This window comes from Oculina patagonica, chromosome 14, assembly GCF_052425735.1.
Source record: "Oculina patagonica isolate OP01 chromosome 14, crgOcupat, whole genome shotgun sequence".
Taxonomy (NCBI): Eukaryota; Metazoa; Cnidaria; class Anthozoa; order Scleractinia; family Oculinidae; genus Oculina; species Oculina patagonica.
Genome location: NC_135771.1, coordinates 5,749,270 through 5,768,169, shown reverse-complemented (window position 1 = coordinate 5,768,169; position 18,900 = coordinate 5,749,270). Strand labels below are relative to the sequence as shown.

Sequence of the window (18,900 nt, the reverse complement as noted above, 5' to 3'; positions counted from 1 at the left end):
GCTAATATCCATTACCCTGCGTTTTCCCCCTTCCTTTTTCCCAATTACCCCCCCCCCTCCCCCGATTACCCCCCGTACGAAATTTATCATCGCAGACATGGAAATATCGGTCAAGGAAATAATTCTTATACATGTAAAACGGTAAAGCCGTCATCTTTAAGGTCATCTTTCTGGTAGCTAGAGAAACGAAACTGAGTGGAGATGCCAAATGGAACAGAAAAATTCCGTAATTCCCCAATTCCCAGGAAAAAGTAACAACCTCCAGAAATTGACCAAAATTTAACAAACGAACTTTTCGAAAGTTTGCGTTCCATTTGATTCTGTACCAAGTTTCCCAGATTTTGGTCCAATGGATCTGCACGAAATTTCTATATTACAGATTCAGTACGTCAATCTTAATTAGTTCGCTCGAAGCATAATTACGTAACCTGCATGTTTCAAGTTAGGAATTGACTTGGGAACCGCTTTAGGAAAAATAACATCTGAATACTTGCAGGCTCGGTTTTCTTTTAATGATCGGAGTCAAAAGGTTCCTTAAAGTTCATGTTGCATGTGAAACTATGAAAGTTTGCAAATTTCTACTTGAATTACGTTTATACTGAACTATTCTTCAATAATATATATTACGTCATATGTGTTGACATGGCAACTATCTGAGCCTCCGCTAGAAGGGCTGTGAGAGTCAGGTCAATATTTTTAAATTATCTAAAAAAATGCTCGATGTCAAATTTTAATTTGCGATTTCTTAAACTTGCAATTCTTTTTCTCTGTAAATTTAAGAAAACTTTATATGAAGAGGTTGGAGTTTTGTCAAAAATGGCCTTCACCAATTACAAAATTTTTACTATTAATATAATTTGGAGATAAATTAGTGCCTAAACTTTCACCTTTAATTTTATTTCCAATTCCCGCGCGTTTTTACATATCATCTTCGTTTTCACGGCTACGAATACGCTCCGGTTAGCCTGTTTAACATCTGCGCCTGTATTTAAGACAGTTATTTTTTTGTACAGAGCACGATCATGCCTAACTCAATTCATAACTCGATTTCTTATTCGATTCCTAACGCGATTCCTAATTCGACTCCAAGTTCAATTCTAAATTTGATTGCTAACTGGGTTCCTTATTCGAAAAAAAAACCGTTTATTTAAAAAAAAAACATCACACGGCATGTATTAAGTAATCGAAATGCTGAAGCGTTGGGGGAATTTCTTGCAGCCGGGATAACTTAAGAAAATCAATCGAGTGATGTTTGTTAAATTGCTGTCGTAGAAATATATAATTTTGATTGATGTATCGCTCTGAAAATTTCTGCAAGTTTCTTTACATTACCACTACGGGAACAAAAACTCTTCGATATGCCACTAACCCACTGACACGATTTGTTGTTTTGTGATGAGAATGGAACCAGAGGAGCCCTGAATGCGAATCTTAGGAAAGCCGCCGAACGACGAAAGAACAATCTGCTTCAACAGCTCAAAAATTTGCTGCGTTTTGTGAAATTTAAAAAAGGTTTAAGTGGAAAGGTTAGATATAGTAGGTTGCTGACCTTAGCAAATTAGCTGAAAAATGGGAATAGCGATAGAAGTACGTTGTGACGTAACCGTTGCTTCATTTGATTGGCTGCGGCACACATCAATCAAGCAAAAATCTTGGTTGCGCAATAAACTTCGTCTTCTGGACAGTTGCTTATTGTATAGAACACGGTACCACTACAAGTAAAAGTTGCCACTAAAGCTACCACTAACTCGGTTCCAAACTCGATTCTCACAGCACAAATATTGAAACCTAGTTGGTATTTATTCAATCGTACAAAAATTTCATTTTCGAATCATATGACGTTATATGACGTCATATGACGTCATAACTAACGAAAATTTTGTCATCTTGTAGAGCAAGCTCCCCCCCCCCCCCCCCCCCCCATTCCCCAATCTACCCCGGTGGGGGGAAAGATTTTGCTTGTACGTCCAAGAGTTTATACGATCAAGAACAGAGGTTGATGTACTAAAAGTATCACTGAAACATGGAGAGTTCGTGTGCTTTTGGTTTTGAAAGTTTAATTTTATTTTTGCAAGCATTCGAGTTTTGGCAGATTCAGCTACAACTACGGCTAAAGGAAGTGTGTTCGACTGAAATTAAAAGGAAACGTTAAGCGCGCATCGCTTCTATTTAAATCTACCATTTCAACTTTCGCTCTTGTCGCATAGGCTAAACACTTTCAAAAACAAACTAGTTGAAATGACTGTATGTGAAATTCATGTATATGTCGAGGAAATATTATTTCAACTGGTATTTCTCCTAACCTCGGAGTTCGGAGTGTGCGGTTCAGATTCCAGTCATTGCGTAAAAGGACAGGCTTTTTATAAGATTCGAATTAAAGATGTTTTAGTTAAACATTTTAAAATAAAAATTAGCGATATAAGACACCATGATATAACTCCAAAGAGCTTGCAAGATTTAATCCGCTGTCGGATCAATTTAGGTTTCTGAAACTGCTCACCTACCCCTCCCCAAACCTAACATTAACCCTTACTTATCGCTTTGGGCAAAATGTTAGGTTTGGGGAGGGGTAGGTGAGCGTTTCAGAAACTAATTGATCCCCGCTTTCTTGTTTGTAACCACTAATCATCATCAAACTCGTCACAATGATGTAGCTTTGACATTTGCGGTGTCCTTTTCAGATTGATAAATCTGATTCCTAACTCGATTGCTAATTAGATTTCTGATTTATTTGCTAACCTGACTCCCTACTCGAAAGTTAGTGTATCTATAAAACATTCATCTCACGGCATATATTATGTTTCAGGGCAAAGCTGTAATTTGGTGGAAATTTCTTACGGGATAACTTAAAGGAACTGTGCACCGGATTTTAGCTAAATTTAGGCATGAAAAAATCACCATCAAATTCGTTGAAATATAAATAAAGTAGCCTCTTAAAACAGCGAAAGAACATTTCAATAACACACCAAATTCAAGTTAGTTAATCTCGTTTGCTTGTAACTGATTTATTTGTTAACTGGGCTCCCCCCTCGAAAGTAAGTGTATCAAAAAAACCATCCATCACATGGCATATATTATGTTTCAGGGCAAAGCTGTAAATTGGTGGAAATTCCTTCCTGGTCAATCAGTATAGTTGTTTTTGTTAAATGGCTGATTCAGTTCCATTTTTTGATTGGTATTTTTGAAAATTTCGACCAGTTTTAATTCATAAAACCACTACACGGAAACAAAAAATTTAATTATCACTTACCCTGCGATACGATTTTTTGTCTTCTTGCTATGGGAATGGAACCGGGGCAATCGACGGAAAACCAACCAACGCAAGAATGATCCGGCTCCTTTCTTAAAATTTCTTTTGAGGTCAAAATCCGTTAGATTGATTACTCTTACGATAACTTGAGATTCGATTTCAGCAAGCTAGCTGAAAGAATGTCCAAAAAAAGCAGAGGTACATTGAAGCACATCCGCTAGCTATAGCTTCATTTGATTGGCTGCGCTACACATCAATCAAAAAGAGAATGACGATAGAAGTACGTTGTGACGTAGCCATTGCTTCATGTTGATTGGCTGCGGTACACATCAATCAAATGCCTCTAGTTGCCGAAAACGATCCATGGATTCTATGCACGTGAATGGAAAAGAAAAGGTTTGTTGGGAGATGGGAGATAAATTGCTGCAGACGTTTAATACGAAAAAAACAAGCGTTGACGGACAAAAAGCATCACTCAAACATGAAGAGTTCGTGTTCTAATGGAAGTGGACTCCCAATGTCTCCTCCTCCCTCCCCTCCCCCTTAACAAAAATTGTAAGTCTTCCTTTTCTTGCAGAACAGGCGTATGTGATGGCATTCAAATCAAATCCACAAGGTAGGTCAAGGTAATATTTTAAATTTGACTCCGCCCTAAAATTGAAGGGTATATTTTACACGTGAAATAATATATTGCACGTGAAATATTTTTTTTGACCCTCAAAATATGTTTCGTTTTTGAAGGATATTACACGTGAAGTAATATATTACACGTGAAGTGTGTTGCATCTCATTTTTCAACGCAAAAAAGCGAGAGAATCGACGAGCGATATGCTTTGTTTTTCCACTATATGAGAAAGGCACTATGAGAAAGGCACCAATCGACTCTTGAATGACATAATGCTGGGGGGGACCCTGCAATGGATTAGCATGACATTCAGAGGGGAATAGAAATATTCCTAGCCGCTCAATGCTACAGAATCCGGGATAAGCTCCGGAAAGTATGGGCCACTTGGCTCGAGGCTTTCCTTATTTAATAGTATTCTTTTTTCACTGCCATCTCATGATTCCTTTAAACCAAAAGAAAAGCCAGGATTTCTTGAGATCAAAAACATTAGCTTGACAAATGTTTAGTAATGCGCACACCCCAGGACTAGAAATCCGAGCAATTAACCAACTAATGCCCCCCGGGGAGGGGGGAGGGGGAGAAGGAAGTCAATGCTGGAATTGACTGATGCATAACGTGTGTTTACACTCCTTTTTTCGACTCTTTTGCTTGTTTACAAGCGAAAGTAGGAGAATAGGAGTTATGTGGGGCAAAATTTGGAACCACATTCTTGTAAACTCTCAAGGGACTTTTTTAATTTCTCAAGGGACTGTTTTAATTTCTCAAGGGGATTTCTTTCCGCTGTGGGTGATCACTTACGATCTCGTGGAAAAAATGTGACTTGTCACATTTACAAACGTTATATAACAATTTTAAAAGTGACATGTCAGCTTTCTTATCTCAACGCACGTGTGTCTGAAAGGCGATCTATAAAAAGCGTCGCACAAACAATGGATTGCGTAGCTAACGCTAAAACACGAATAAATAATCACTAGCACTTACATCGTTTAAAAATTACAAACGTCAAAAATAAACCATACCAAAAAACTCGCTCTTTTCAAAGATATTATTGAAGTTAAAACAAATGCAAGAGATGGGGGCTTCTTTTAGCTTAAGAGCAGTTAAAAATTAGGCCAAATTTTGTCGCTACAAGCGCTATTCTATTTCGTCATCGGCCTAGGTCGTTAGGGACGTGACCTCGCGTTGACAGCAATGTTGCATGAATCGGCTTTCCAACATGCGATCGTATCTACGCAGTTCGAGTGGAATTTCAGTCAAAGACAGCAAAATTCTTTCGTATTTCATATTCAAATATAATTCGAAAGCATTCACTGTATATATGGCTTTTGTTTAATCCTTCTTAAGCCCACGAAGAAGCTAAGCTGTCTTGATATCCGTCACCAAAATTGAGACCCCCCACTTGACTCAGACAAACTACAAGAGCGATATGAAGAAATTATGTCGCTCGCAAGCACTTCGCTTCGGTCTTTGGCCGTTCTCACGCAAGATAATGGCGGTCCTGGCTCGAAATTTGAAAGTGAAGCAGAGAACCACACGAGTTTTGACAATATGCGAGCCATGCGAGCCATGCGAGCCATGCGAGCCAGAAATCCCAAATCCCAATAAAAGGCTAACTGCAAGCTACCCAAACTAAGTAGAGGCTAGCCAGAGTGCTATTTAGGCTAGCCGGAGTGCTATTTAGGCTAACCAATGTGTTATTTCGGCTAACCAGAATGGCTCGCATGACTCGCATGACTCGCGAGCCATGCAAGCCAGAAATCCCTAACCCAATATAAAGGCTAACCGCAAGCTACCTAAGCTACTGTAGGCTAATCAGAGTGTTATTTAGGCTAACTCGAGTTTTTAAAAAAAAAAAAAAACTACGCTATTTAGGCTAACCGGTGTGTTATTTAGGCTAACCGAAATGGCTCGCATGGCTCGCTGGCTCGCACATTGGCAATACCCGAACTACACTGTGGATCAGTTAAAACGATGGCTGAAGTGCAGAGGGCTAAAATTAAGCGGAAGACGACAACCCTTCGTGACGACCTTTAATAATTGTGAAACGTGTTACGGAATGTATAAAGGCTGGACTACTATCGAGCCGTAAAAATCGTATTACTGAACACTAATCACGAACCTAGCGTCAAATTTAGAATTGACCGAAAATAGCTATTTTGATCGGCTCGAAATAATTCTTATCGGCAAAAATCTGGGCAAAAATGTAGCTGAACGATATAGCAGTCATTTGCATAATCACAGTTGTCGGCGTTTGTCGCCCGAAAGATAACACATTCCCCGCAAATAAATGCCATAAATTCCTGCACCTTTTGTGAAACTTTTATTCGATCTTAATAAACGTTCGCCATGTTAAAAACAGACTTTTAATCCATTCGTTTTCATGACTACACATTACAAGAAAGCATGACAAACGTGACCATCGCGACCTCTATTTACGCACTGGCGCGCCGGGCGGCGAACTTGAACATTCATGCACTGTACAGACTCGTACCCAGTCGCGTCTCTTGCTTTTTGAGCGGCGCGCAAGGCATCAAGGGAAGGACGAACTTATTTTGCGAAGCGACTGGCAGAAAACCAAAATTTTCTTGCACAAATTCGACATTTCTTGCAAGCATCAATATACAACCGATTTAACAAATCGGACTCTCGCTACGCGGTCGTCCGATTTTGTTAATCACTCATATGATCACAGACCGAATGGCGTTTTTAGGGCTTCTTTAGGATTAAAAATTCATAAAAAAATGAATGGAGCAAAAAAAGAAAAATCTGAGACACCGTTTTCTTGACCAATATAATTTATGAAGATCAAATTCCACATAGGAGTTTTGTATCTTACCATGGTAAATGTGTTCTTAAATAAACCGAATATTGCGCAACATCTCAATTACAAACAAAATGCTGACGTTGCTTATTATGGTCTATATGATCAAAACAAAATCCAAAATAACAATCTTTATTCAATAAAATTTCAGAAAATATATACTTTATTGGGGTTACCATTGATGGTTTGCACACAATTTCACTTGGAACGAAAACGCCAATTCTTGGTTTTCCTCTCTCCCCTCCGCCCCTGCCTCCCTTCGTCCTCGTCTCGCCCCCGCTGCCCCCCTCGCCCGCTCCCTCCGTCCCGTCGGTCTCTTCGTCCCGCCCCCCCCCCCGCGCTCCCCCCCCCCGCCGGCCGTCGCCCCGGCCCCTCGGGACCATTTTCCTTCCGTGATACCCAAAATACAATTTTAATTATACCAAGAAAGATTGAGAAAAAAAAACATTTCGTTTGCCTTGTTTAAGCTATGTGCATTTTTTTGCTTCGTGAACATTTTAGATAATCTGAAATCCAAGTAAATCGAAGAAATAATTAAATGTCAGTCTGTTCGAAAACGATTTTTCGCTGTCAGTTCGTCCCCACAGGGGGCTCAGCGCCTCCTTCTTGCTGATCGTTTCATCGAACTCTGTACGATTCAAGTTTAACGGAATGAAATATACTTAGCCCAGACTCGCTCTCGTGCAATAAAACAAACTCCCAATCACTACTACTTGTCCTAGCCGCTATATAAATTCTTATGTGGAATCCGTGTTGCGTAATATTTGGGTTCCACCGCTTACGTCACGAGTGCTTGCTATTGTTTTCACCGGAAGTGGATTTTTTGTCGAAAATGCCGTTTTTCTCCTCAACGAAATCGAATTGAGCAAAATGAATGCCATATTCGTTTTCTTCGTTGCTTTTTACATAGATGAGAAAAAGTTGTATTCTAGCTTTTGTGCTAGATTAATTATTAATGAGTTTGAGAAGGTTCATCGGATCGTCTCTCATTAACCGGGAACCATCGGATTCTTAGTACGTCCTTAATATTCGTTACGTAATGACCGAGAACAAAGTTCGCAGCTGCGAGTTGAACTCGCTACAAACTCCTTAGTAAGAATTGTGACACAGGGTAATAGACAAGGTCAGCGTAATGTACTTTTGACAAAATCGATGTTTTGCTGATTGCTTTCTTAGAGCGCTTTCCATTAGTCAGAACTGGTCGACGCCCTTAAACTTAGATGATGTTTAGCGAAATGTTTTAGCTTCTCAGTATCGATAAAGTGGCATAGTATCCAGGCACCGTTTGTCTGACACGATCCTCCCACTTAAGATGTTCATTGATATGAACTCCAAGTAGCTTGCAAGATTTAATCCTTTCTAGTTTGTAACCACAAATCGAAATGTTTGTGTCATATTCGTTAAGATTATGTACCTTGAACCGTGATTTGCTTTGTCTTTTTCCGATTGATCAAACGAAGTTCCTAACACCATTCCTAATTCCATTGCTAATTTGATTGCTAACTGGATCCTCACTCGAAAGTAAGAAAATCCATTACATGGCATATATTACGTAATCAAGAAATTTCATACGAGAGGAGGAGGAAATTTATCACGGGATAACTTAAAGGCAATATGTCGAGCGATAAATAAAAACACGCTCTGAAAATGTTGGCAAGTTTCTTTACAAAACCACTACACGAGAACAAAATCTTAGTTATTACTTACCCGCAGATGTGGTTGTTTTTCCACTATATGAGAGAAAAGCCAGTCGACTCTTGAATGCGAATCTAAGAAAAAACTAACCAACGCAAGAATAAACCCGTTTAAAAAATTTCAATTCGTTCGACAGATCAAAAATTGCTGCTTTTTGTGAAATTTTAGAAGGATTAAAGTTCGAAAGATTGTTCACTTTAACGATAACTTGGAGTCTGGTTTTGGCAGCTCAGCTGAAAGATTGGGAATAACATCCGTCGTATTGTACATTGCAACAGTTCCAAATGATTAGTTTTATTTGATTGGCTGCGGCACACATCAATCAATCAAACCAGATGCCGAGCACGTTCCAAAAGTGATCTATACACGTGACACGTGAGTGGAAAAAGAAAGCTTGGATGGGAAACGGGGAATAAACTCCTGAAGACGTTTCAGTACGAAAAGACCAGACGTTCATCTACAAAAAGTATCACTCAAACATGAATTACAAAAGTTCGAGTGCTTATGGGCGTGAATTCTCAACGTCTCCACTTCCCTCCCCTCGCCCCTCGCCCCCCCCCCCCCCCAGTTGCCTCAATTCACAGCCACACCCAGGACTGGGAAAGACTGGGCAATGTTGTCCTCATAGCGGTGCCTGGATACCTTGACGTAATATTGCCAGTCAACCGGTTGCTAAGAATGACATCATCGCTAAATACTTTCGCACGCTTAGGCCTAAAAGTTTTTTGCACTCCCTGTTTCCCGCCCTTTACATACCAAATGCAAGGGTACCCGGGGTTTGGTTCATACACCAATCTTCAGAACTGTTCAAGCATAAACAAAACCTTTGCAAACACACTGTTATACTTTATTCTCAGCCACGCAAAAACTTGAGTTACAGACATTCACTTACACAGCTCAGTACAGGGAACAAGTGCCACTTTTGGAAAATTTACGTTAAAGCACTCGAAGAATTTACAGTTCTTATTATTCAATCGACATGTCGTGTAGCTTAGCAACTTACACGAATGGTATCGTGTTGCTTAGCAACTTACACGAATGACCAAAATCGCGGGCTCGCTAACTTCGCTGTCACGAGATTTCGTCCCCAACTGGTCCTTGTTCCTTAAAACTGTGTTAAAAATAACGGCAAAAATAATGGACACGTTAATAATACTACAACCTTGAAAACGAGTTTACATCAATGCAATTGTTATGAGAGAAAATATGTTCGATTCTATAGTTGAATCGCTATTTCTCGAACCTCCAAGGGAAAATATACGAAAATTGACTCGAGAAATCGGCGGAAAAATTGAAGTGTTTGACTAAATGAAGCAGGTCAAAGGGAGATGACTTTTGGTACGAGTTATCGGGAGATATGAGAAATCGTAGGTTCCAGAAATCGACATTCAACTGTAGATACAGTGGAACCTCGATTTGCCGAGCCTCTATTTAGAGAAGTTTTCAATTGAGTGTCGTAAAACCAAAACCAAAGCAATTACTCTGGCCAATCACAAAGGACACGGACAATCCAGTAAACCAATCAAAACTCGAAGCAAATACCAAATACATGTAGCTGGCACAAAGCGCGGGAAAACGTGCGCGAGCGAGTCACGATTGGTTTTGGTTTTACTCCTGATTGGCTGAGAAAGTGGCGCGAGATTTTTAAGCCAATCACTAAGCGTAGTAATGCAAAACCAAAGCAAACGCAATTAACTTTCGACACTCAAGTGAAAACCGCTCTATAAACGACGTCTTCGGTATAAAAAATTACACTTCTCGCCCTAGTTGTAGTAAACTGTTTCTAAAAGAACTTCGATATAACTGAACCTCGTTATAGAAAACATATTTTGCCGGTAGCTTGGCCCCAACCTCGTACTCAGGGCTTTTCCCTTGGTAATTTGGAAGGGAAAAGCCCTGGGAACGAGGTTGCCTTGGCCCCTTCGCTACATCGAGGAACCGTTATTCCCACCCCTGTGGGGGCTTTAACCTAGGCAAAAATTACGCATCAGGTGCAAAAGAGAAAAGAATTTTGGACCTCACCGAAGAGGAAGGAGAAGGAAAATGGGGGAGATAAATCGAAGGCATCCTTAATAAGGAGTTAAAATATCAACAGCACCCAGAATGGCTTGTCTAGCGATGGATAATTGACGGTCCACCTCGGCTACGTCTCCAGTTTCATGCAGCTTAAACAGTATATCGCCAACGCCAGGAAAACTGGAAGAGCCATACGCATTGTACTTGCCGGGTGCGAAGATCACGTGACGGACCAAGCGCCTTCCCGGCAGGCCATAGGAGTAGATGAAAGCTCTCTCTACTTTGATCATTTGGTCATTGAGCCTGCGCAGTTCTCCAAAACTCGTCTCCTCGAAGTCGTCGACTTTCTTCTGCACTTTAGTTCTGAAATAATAGAAAAAGAAGCTATGTTATAAACTGCTTTGAAAGTAAACGTGCGCTTACGCAAATCGAATTGTTACAATGAAAGGAGAACACCCAGATTATCTGTAACAGTAGTTAATTCACTGATTAGCTGATTCAGCTTAAAGGTCATTGCCTTTTTATTGCATTTTTGTGCATCCTTGCTGCGCAGAATTTTACGCGTAATTAGCGCGCGCACATAACAAAATGGCGGCTTTTTTCTATGCGGCTTAGTCCGCGAGAAAAAAAATCGTCTCTTTCTCGTAAACGTGTATGGTGACCTATTAATTTTTTCCTCAGATTTTGGATGTAGCGATCAAGTTCTTTCTGTAAAACGAAAACAGTTCAATTTTTATGTTTGAAAATAAATTATCACTGGAAATGTGTACTTTCAACTAAATTTTGTCTACTGAAAAGTTTGGTTGAAAATCTATGTTCAGTTCTATTTCGGGGCCATGGCCATAAAAATATAATACGCTACTGTCACGCATCACACAATCGCTCTTCCCGGCTCGGGAATGGGAGATTGCGTGACGGACCGATTTTCCCTCTAATAACTATAAACGATTTCGCGGACTGACCTAGCGGCGGTAAAGTTCACTGCAGTCTGGTGGAACAGTTTAACAGCATCCTCTAAGTGGCCGAGAGTTTCAGCGTGGCTTTTCAACTCATCCTTATACTGTTTCTTTAGAGCATTCAGTGAGGCATTAAGGGCATCTGCATACAGCATAACACTCATGGGTAGGAGCGGAGCATCAGCAAACTTAATCAGGAGCCCCCCGCAGAGTTGCGTGACAGCCTTATGAAGTGTGAAATCGGGATCAACGAACGTTTTGGTCCAGTTGAAGGTATCGTGTTGCGAGTGGTAGACGGGGTAGAAAACCGGTGTGCTGTTATAACCAAAGATGTAATAAAAATCCGCTGAGGGCACACCCGCGAACTGGTAGAAAGGGGCATAATCGCTTCCAGAACCCAAGTTGCCCACATTCGGTTTCTTAGGGTCTATTTTTGAAGGGCTTCTCTCGAGCATGATGTCAAATATAGTTTCTTTGTCGTCATGCGCATTCGGATCGTTGACGGTTTTGCTGAAGTCTAATATAGTGTCCTTGACTAGGGGACTGGCACTGGAGACGAAGCACCCATTTGCCTGAGACAACAGTGTCGGTGTTAAGGTAGAGTACAGCTCGCTCTGTGAGTTCTTTTTCATGTTGTTCAACCCATTCCGTTGATCCAATAAGGCTGTATTCCTCTCCACCCCAGCTACAAATCTGTAAAACAAAATCGAAATATTTAACCATTAAATTTACTTCCGGTTTAAGCTCCCGACTTCCCCGGAAGTAATGATACCAGAAGTTCCCGACCCCTCCCCCCCCCCCGAATCTTCAACCCCTGGAAGGGCTACTTTACAACAAAACACCTGAAAAAGACTGTTTTACATAGTAGAAGTGACGGCGATGATCGTCAAAAATCTTGAAGGGGTCTTCTGTAAGGTACTAGAATCTCAGTTTGTAGGCGTGGCTTAAATTGATTGTCACCCCTATAAGCAGTATCAATTCTAATATAATCCATACACTGATCTTTTACAATAGCGAAGCGCGCGAGGTCCAAAAATTAGATGCCACTGAATATAACCCCCATGAGGCTCAGAAAACATTATCGGTTCTGAGAGAAATACAAGGAATCTAGGCGAAGTTCTCGTTTTATGAAAGTGTTTTAGGAACACCGGCTGTTTTAGAAAGTGTTTTATGAAAATCGTCCGCCATTTCGGTTTGTTTGTCTGAGTCTTGTCTGAGTTGTGACGTCACTCGCGCGCTTCGCTATTCAATGTAATTGAACTAACTGAAGTGTCATGGGACTTCATGTAACTTTTTTATAGTAAATTTTCTTTTTGAAATGTTTTTCAAAACCTTCTACTATCTGAAGTGAAGATGATCAGTTAAATACTTTCTTCTCTAACAGTGAGCTGTAACCCTTTTTATCTACCTGAAAATATCGAAATGAAGTTTTTATTTATAAATTTGTTGTTTTGTTTGACTTGTAGGTAAAACATTTTTCGCTTGATGCTTGTGCCCTTTCGATCTCAACCTCCTTTCCTTTGAGGCTGACAACGCATTTCCTTCATGTAACTTTTTTATAGTAAATTTTCTTTTTGAAATGTTTTTCAAAACCTTCTACTATCTGAAGTGAAGATGATTAGTTAAATACTTTCTTCTCTAACAGTGAGCTGTAACCCTTTTTTTCTACTTGAAAATATCGAAATGAAGTTTTTATTTATAAATTTGTTGTTTTGTTTGACTTGTAGGTAAAACATTTTTCGCTTGATGCTTGTGCCCTTTCGATCTCAACCTCCTTTCCTTTGAGGCTGACAACGCATTTCCTTCTAAATTATTGCTCAAATAACTCTTTTAAGACGCTAGATTTGATATTCTTTTACCTTAATTGTTCGGCGCGGTCTCCATCCTGACTTTTTCAGTACTCCGAGCACGCGAGCAATTTCCGTGGTGGCAGCGGCCCCTGTAGAAGCGTCAATGGCGCCATGCACCCAGGAATCTCTATGGTTACCAATCAAAACATACCGATCTGGTTCCTCGCGTCCATAGATTGTTCCAATCACATTGTAGATCGTCTTTACTTCTAAGTTGTTGTTTATGTCCACTTCAACTGTAATTTCGCTGTCGGTAAAGCCGGGTCCGAGGCGGTAGGTAATATCAAGGGTACCTTTCCATTCAACAGGGACCTCCTTTCCTACGACAAACAAACCGTATTTAGCCACAAAGCGCTTCCCAGGAATATGCATTGCACACGAAAGGAGAATAACTACTACCAGCCGCATCCTTCAATATCAAAGCGGTCATTCTCGTCCCCTGACCTATTAGTTTATTTTTCCAGTGTGCCGTTTCGTCGACCACGAGACCAAAAGAAACGAGAGCTCTGGGGACGAGAATGCAGCGCTGTGCTTATTCGAAGCATGCGCACTTGAGCTCTCCAGCGGAGATTACGGCCTGTTGCAGCTAAATGATCCCGATCACAAAAGAGACAGTGACATCGACTTTTGAAACTAAGTTTTTTTCATTATCGTCCCTAGAAGAAATAGGAGTTGTATTCTGTTAAAAGTGATTGTTTATGAGTTTTACGTGTAAGCGAGCGCCTCCGAGAAAAAAGCCGCCACCGAATAAATCTCGTTCCACAGCACATCATTGAGTATTAAGGCTGCGCTTTTTAAGTTCGTTCGTTGGGAAACCTAAAGATCTGACAAAGATACTATATTCTAAAAAAACTGTTGAACTTCGTCGGAGGGCAAGTGAAACATTTTATTAGTTGATTATCAACTGGAAGTTGATAATCAAGATCCAAGCCTGTTATATTAGAGCGGTTTTCACTTGAGTGTCGAAAGTTAATTGCGTTTGCTTTGGTTTGCATTGCTACGCTTAGTGATTGGCTTAAAAATCTCGCGCCACTTTCTCAGCCAATCAGAACTAAAACCAAAACCAATCGTGACTCGCTCACGCACGTTTTCCCGCGCTTCGTGCCGGCTACATGTATTTGCTTCGAGTTTTGATTGGTTCACTGGATTGTCTCTGTCCTTTGTGATTGGCCAGAGTAATTACTTTGGTTTTGGTTTTACGACACTCAATTGAAAACTGCTCTATATTATACACAAAATTACCTCCAATTCTTTTGAGAAAGTGGATAGCGTCTCCATATCCCATGGGGTGTGCGGGGATGGGGGGCAGTTCACTATCGTTGTACGGTCTCCGGTACATCCCTTTAAGTGCTGCTATTCCGGGGGTTTGGGGATCTCCATTCCCAGGCATGGTGAATAGTGATCCTCGCTGCACTCCACTAGCGGGAAGCCACGCCTTGTTAGGATACGTGTCCTTTGGGTCTCCCCCCTCCATAGCGTAATCTGCGGGGTCTGAGTAAAGAAGTGCTGCCTTGGCTCCGTAGCTAGCTGCATTAGCGATCTGAAATGGAGAAAATGGATTTGTGTTTTTTACTGGAGTAATAGGAAGGTTGCTTTAATTCACGAAACAGTAGTGTTAAAGCAAACAACAGCAGCAGCGAAAACAGGTAGGAGGAGACAATGGGACAAGTTTGCTACCCAATGAACTCCCTCATTTTTTCAGGGCGAGCACTCGCGCTCGAAAATAATCACCTCGCGCGTCCTTGCGCGTCGCGTCCTCACGTGCCACGTGATTTTTGCGCGTGGTCGCGTGCTCGCTCACTCGACTCACCCTAAGAAGAATGAGGGATTACTCCTAGTCTAGCTTCTCATTGGCTGCTACAACGTTTTAATTGCATTGTGAAGCGCAACTAGTTACCTTATTTCCTCGAAATATTTTCCCATATCTCATGATAGCAATTCTCCCTGTGACATTGACACTGATTTTCTTGAGCTTGTCAAAGTCCTCCACTCGGCCATAGTTGACATAAACAAGTTCGCCCTCTGCTTTTCCACTGGGACTGTAACCAAGAAAAGGCTGGACAACATTCGGGCCTGATCCTCCTTCCTGGAAACAGAAACATTAACATTAGCTGCGATCCACGATAACCTACCCACGACCCGCGACAATTCACCCGAGTCCCGCAACAATTATCCTCGACCCGCGAAAATTCATCCGCTACCCGCGACAATTTACCCGCGACCCGGTACAATTTACCCGCGACCCGAAACAATTATCCGCGACCCGGAACAATTCATCCGCGAACCGCGACAATTTACCCACGATCCGCGATAATTCACCAGCGACCCGGGACAATTCATCCGCGACCTGCGATAACGGGAAAATTTACCCGCGACCGCAACAATTATCCGCCAACCGGGACAATTCATCCGCGAACCGCGACTCGCGATAATTCACCAGCGACCCGGGAGAATTCACCCGCGACCCGCGAAAATTTACCCGCGACCCGCAAAGATTAGACATTATCAAAAGAGAGGAGGGAGGGGGGGGGGGTAGGGTCAAGACAGCCATAAAATAATTTATGATTTCTACCTGCTCCTCCCCTTTGACTTGGTGAATGATAGTGCCGTTCTTGTATTTGATGGTTATTCTCGTTTTCTTGACTGTATCGGGGAAGGACAGCAGTGCTTCATACGCAGGCATTTCGACTTTATCAAATCCATTTTCATCCTTCATGCGCCTGACGAGTTCTTCAGCAAGAGTTTTCTGACGGGCTGAGCCTGCGATATGTGGTTCAGCGGAGAAATACCTGAGTAAGAGTAAGAAACGAGAGTAGTGAAAATTTGTTCTGATTCAGAACAGACGGTTGTGGGAGGCGTGGTGGCCTAAAGGCTAGTGCGGTGGACTTTGGATTGAGCGGTCCTGGTTCGAGCCCTGGCCGGGGCACTGCGTTGTGTTCTTAGGCAAGACACTTAACTCTCACAGTGCCTCTGTCCACCCAAGTGTATAAATGGGTACGTACGAATTTAATGCTGGGGACCGGGGATAATCCTGCGAATCTGCGAAGGACTAACATCCCATCAAGAGGGTGTGTGTTTGTGTGTCTGTGTGTGTATGTGGGGGGAGGGGGGGGGGTAGAGGAATGCCCCTAGACAGACTTAAGGCGGGGGTTCACGTGAAAGCCGTTTTTCCACCGTTTAATTAATGTGGGTTTAATGCGAATATCTCGTTAGCGTTTCAAGCAATCCAAAAACTCTCTGCTCATTTCACAAATCTATGTTTCGCGGTGTTTTGTGAATTCTTGGGTGATTTTTTGGATATTTCTGGAGGAGATAATTTTTCTCAAAGGATTAGTAAAATTTAGAGAAATAAGAAATACTGGAGATTAAATGTGATATTAAAATTAGAATTTGAAAATTAAAATTGGTGGACGGACACCAATTAGTCCCCCTAACAACCTGGAGTGCTCTTGCGTGGGCTCAACTGTCTGGTGGTGTTTCAAAAACACCCCCCCAAGGAAAAGAAAATGGCTAATAGTTTTACCATAAGCAACTTAATTAGGCTTAATGAAATGCAGAACGCAAGACCCGGACAAAAATTTCAATATGTTTGCATATTATTCCGGGATTATGCATGCATACATTTAATACTAATTGCGATCAATGCTCGTTTAAAAGCCAGCTTTTAGCTAACTGCTTGCATGTCAATTTCTAGATTAAAGTAAAACGTAAGATTTAACAGCGACTTGAAATATTGGTGTAAACCAAAGTGTTAAAACAGCTTAAATTAAGAAACATTTGCAAAGTGCAGCCAAGCGTTTTAAACACCGCGTCCTACTTACTTGAGATTGTTTTCGAGTTGTTCCGCGGCGACAGTCGATTGAAACTGCTCGTGAAAATCCATCATTTCCTCGTGTCGCTTTTGCAGCTCAGCTTTCATATCGCGTTCTTTAGGTTCTTTGTCATGTTCTTTGGGTGATTTGGGTTTCCTTGCAAACCACCCGATCAAAAATCCAATTACAAAGACAAGAATGATTGCCACTATAACAGCAACACAGCGAATTCTTCGCTGCTTTTTCCTCTTCTTATAAGTCAGCTCAACATTGTCATCCATTGTGTAAAGCTGTTAGCGGTTTCGCCGAGGATTCAAACGTTAACTCAGGGCTTGCACCGGGCGTTAGGAAGGCGACGCCTTAAAGTAGCTAGCTGTCTAGCGTTAGTTGTGAACGCCTATAATACTTAAGTAACTAATTATAATTTGAGGTGTAGCGCTACCCATCAATGCACAATATATTGTTATGCAAATTTTCATGGCGTTGAGATAGAGTACTGCACTCGGCTTTATGAGACACTGACTTTGATCTCGTTTCAGTGTTATTTACTGAGAGCTTTATAAACAAGAAGGGAAAGTATACAATGATATTATTTGAACCCCTAGCTGGGCGTGTAGGACCCCGACATGTCTTGGGTCACATGTTATATAGCATCTCATAGAATTGCAAATATGTCATTGTTTTATTCTTCATTAAACTTTTTCAATATTTTTGCATATTATTTCGGCTTATGCATGCATACATTCTAGATTGCATTGCGCATCCTTGCTGCGCATAAGTTTTCGCGTCATTTAGCGCGCGCACATAGAACACTACAAGATTTCCTTCAGGCTAAGCTCGGTAGGAAAATAAATGGTCGTTTTCTTCTAAACAAGCATGGTGACCCTCATTTATTAATGCATTATTTTTAATGTTATGCGGTTGACTACAATAGATAAAATTCTACATATTTTTCATTGAATGCCGTAAAAAAACACGTTTTTAGGTAGTGCTGTTGATGTGCGCATGAAGCAAAATCTTGGCTTTCTCTTTCTTAATTCCAGTTCAATAAAAAAGGTTATCATTATAAGAGATCAAAGTCTACTTTGTTGATTTTGTTCTTCAAATATTATGAACACATAACACAGTAAACTACATATAGTTTTTCCCTCGCAATAGAGCTCGCAATATAAGCTTTCCAGACCCGAATCAAAAAGCCTTGCTAAATACACACGCTCAGTCAAAATTCGCGAAACACATTCTCCACGGGGAAACATGGAACCGCTGACCACCTTTGTTTGATCTCTGAAGAGGCGTACACTTTCTAACGGTCAAAACAAAAAATCCAACGCCACTTTCGGTTTTGACTTAAGCTTCTAAGAGTTTTAAGTGAAAATGTGAAAGACTTTTGCCAGAAAACGTAATCAAAAGAGCACTGGCAAAGCAAACTTACGAGCCAATTAACTAGCATGTAGATGGCAATACGGCAGTTTTGGCGGGAACTGTGTGTGCGCGTGCAGAGCGTTTGACGAGGCAAACACAGCAAAACAATTTGATTGAAATTTTTAGAGGTTTAAGGAGGAGATAATTTTTTTTGGAACACCACCAGACAGTTGACCCCATGCAAGAGATTCGTGTACTGAGCAGAGAGTATTTGGATTGCTTGAAGCGCAAACGAGATATTTGCATAAAACCCAAGTTAAACAGTGGATAAACGGCCTTCAGGCGTACCCCTGCCTTAAAAGTGGGGGGGGGGACAGGGGGGTCTGAACCTCCCGCCTCCCGTACCTTTTACTCTCGCTTCCCGTACCCTTTACTCCCGCCTCCCGCCCCTTTCCGTAGCTTTTCTCTCCTGTTTGTTCCATGTCTATTGCGAAATATAATGAAATGTTACGA

General features: G+C 41.3%; 1 pseudogene across 1 annotated transcript; it reads right to left on the bottom strand.

The window, feature by feature from the left end:
• Positions 1-9,216: 9,216 nt before the first annotated feature.
• On the bottom strand, positions 9,217-17,487 carry LOC144638139 (putative N-acetylated-alpha-linked acidic dipeptidase; annotated as a pseudogene). Its single transcript, XR_013567886.1, has 7 exons — positions 17,035-17,487; positions 15,786-16,002; positions 15,111-15,299; positions 14,456-14,753; positions 13,223-13,533; positions 11,370-12,056; positions 9,217-10,770 (listed from the first exon to the last, which is right to left on the bottom strand). The product of XR_013567886.1 is annotated as a putative N-acetylated-alpha-linked acidic dipeptidase (transcript).
• Positions 17,488-18,900: the final 1,413 nt, after the last annotated feature.